Genomic DNA, 2341 nt, shown 5'->3' on the forward strand with positions numbered 1-2341 from the left:
TGTGTGTGTGTGTGTGTGTGTGTGTGTGTGTGTGTGTGTGTGTGTGTGTTTAGAGAAATGCTAATGAGTCATGAACACAGATGAAGTGATTCACCTGGACTAAAAATAAGACGTCTTGTCTGAACAAAGTCTGACACAAACTCAATGTTTCCTCCAGCTGCAGAGGCGATCCGGTCCAGGTGAGGTCGGGTCGGGTCGGTCCAGGTGAGGTCGGGTCGGGTCGGTCCAGGTGAGGTTGGGTCGGTCCAGGTGAGGTCGGGTCATAATGGAAGGCTGGGTGGTCCTGCTCTTCTGGCTGGAACCCATCCAGGTTATTTCAGGTCACCATTCAGAACCGACCCAGAGTCTTTCTGTCCATCTTACCCAAGACGTTCCTCACCTGTCCTGTCCTCACCTGTCCTGTCCTGTCCTGTCCTCACCTGTCCTGTCCTGTCCTCACCTGTCCTGTCCTGTCCTCACCTGTCCTGTCCTCACCTGTCCTGTGCTTCGGTTGTAGACTTTAATTGAATGACTTTGTGTTTAATATATTTTGGAGTTTTTTTAAATTCCTTTTTTGTCTTTATTCCGTTAATTTGTGGTCTGTCCTTCGTCTCGGTTTAAGCCCCGCCCCTCTGCGTCCCGACGCGGTGCGGTGGTTTCTGTTAGCCTCTGCTTGTGATTTTGGCCCGGTGGGCCGGTTGTCCTGTTTCCGATTCTTTATTTGCATTAGACTCGTTTTGGGTTTCAGTCGGTTCTAGAAGGGGCTTCGACGGCCGGATCCGGTCGGCCCCCTGCGGTCCATTTTGTTCATTTTGATCGGATCACCTGGTCCAACTTTCTGGAGACACTTTAGGGGTTTTGTTTGTCTGTTTTTGGACGTGGGGAAATCAAAGCTGAACCAAAAGAGAGTTTAAGAATTAAAATAAGTTTTTTCAACCCTCATTTTGCCTCTTGTCCTCAAATACATTGTGCCCTTGGTGGACGTAACACCTGTCCAGACCTGACCTGACCTATCATGTCCTGGACAGGTAAGGATGGGTAAAAACAACCAAAGCTAACATGCTAGCCTAGCGCCAGCATCAGAAATGGCTCCTGGTCTTTAGCCAAAGAATAAAGAGAAATCCTGACGCCTCCATCTTGTTTCCATCTGGTGAAACAGGAAGTTGCTCTCAGTTTCAGTGGTTCTTGGTGCAGCGCCCCCACAGGCCAGGAGGGGAACAGGCTGGTTTGACTCAGAACCACAGCAGCTGGAGGTGGAGCAGATGTTCTGGTTCCAGTAGAACCGGGTCGACCGACCATCAGGTTTGACTTGGAGACGGTGTGTTCAGGAAAATCAGGATGTTTAAACATCTTTTCTGCTTCTCTCAGAGATCCAGAGGGAAACGACAGTCTCTGTTTCCCTCTGGATGAAAACACTTCTGGATTCAGGATTTTATCACATGCATTGGCTGGTTTTGGTTCTGGTTCTGGTCCAGACCACACTGCTGTGTGAACGAACCCCCCGCAGCTGGGCGGTTCTGGTTTCCAGGAAGCGGGCCGTTTGATTGGGTCGTAATGCTGTCAGCAGCTTTCTGCAGACGTGAGGAATGTGAACATCTGATGGTTGGATCTGGTGTCTCTGTTGACAGGAAGCATTTCCTCTCATCTCTGGTCCAGAACCTCCAGGAACACAGCGTGCTCCTAACTGGGTCAGCGGGATCTCAGGATCAACCCGGTTCTGTAAGAATCCCTCTGAGCTCATCACAAGGGGATTCTGGGAGGATTTTCCTTCCAGAACATTCTGGTGAGCATGAGGAGGAGGAGGAGGCTCCGGACCCGCTGCAGGTTCTGTTCTGAGCGTCTCCAGCAGGAGAGGGACGGCTGTCTTCTGCCTGTCCTGCTGTCCAGGCCGTTATGAGAGTAAAAACCTGAACTCTTCTGGACCAGGTGCCGCACAATCCGGGTCCTCACAGGAAGTGATGTCATATCTGCTGTCAGTCACTTCCTGGAGGACAGCAGACGGTTCCCAGAGGACAGGACATGATGTCGGTTTCTAACCAGGAGACGTTGAGGTGTTTGAGGGAATCTCTGTCTCAGCTTCATGTTTTATGTTTCTCCCAGACTTCCAGGGAAGAAACCGACCCGGCAGATCCGACCTGAACCTGAACCACCCAACCCCCCAGCAGCAGGAGGGCCGAACGAGGAAATAACCCCCATTGTTCTGGGTCTCCAGGGGACGAAAGCTGCAGGCACCGAGTTTAACTTTCTCTGCAGCAACAAAACGACCGAAAAAAATACCCCACAGAGATTTAATGACCCCCCACTCCGTTTACCCCCCCTCTCTGTTTAACCCCCTCTCCGTTTACCCCCCCTCCACCCCTCT

General features: G+C 51.3%; 1 long non-coding RNA gene across 2 annotated transcripts in view; it reads left to right on the forward strand.

Moving 5' to 3' along the window:
• LOC108165925 (uncharacterized) overlaps positions 1-2304 on the forward strand; it is a 7981-nt gene extending 5677 nt beyond the window's left edge. Inside the window, exon 3 of one of the 2 annotated variants that reach the window (XR_001776245.1) lies at positions 2080-2304. This is a non-coding gene — a long non-coding RNA (uncharacterized LOC108165925). Of the gene's footprint in view, positions 33-2079 lie in introns of those variants that run through there. The other variant, XR_001776246.1, reaches the window with a different exon arrangement.
• The last annotated feature ends 37 nt before the right edge of the window (positions 2305-2341 follow it).

This window comes from Poecilia reticulata, unplaced genomic scaffold (assembly GCF_000633615.1).
Source record: "Poecilia reticulata strain Guanapo unplaced genomic scaffold, Guppy_female_1.0+MT scaffold_181, whole genome shotgun sequence".
In the NCBI taxonomy this organism is placed as follows: Eukaryota; Metazoa; Chordata; class Actinopteri; order Cyprinodontiformes; family Poeciliidae; genus Poecilia; species Poecilia reticulata.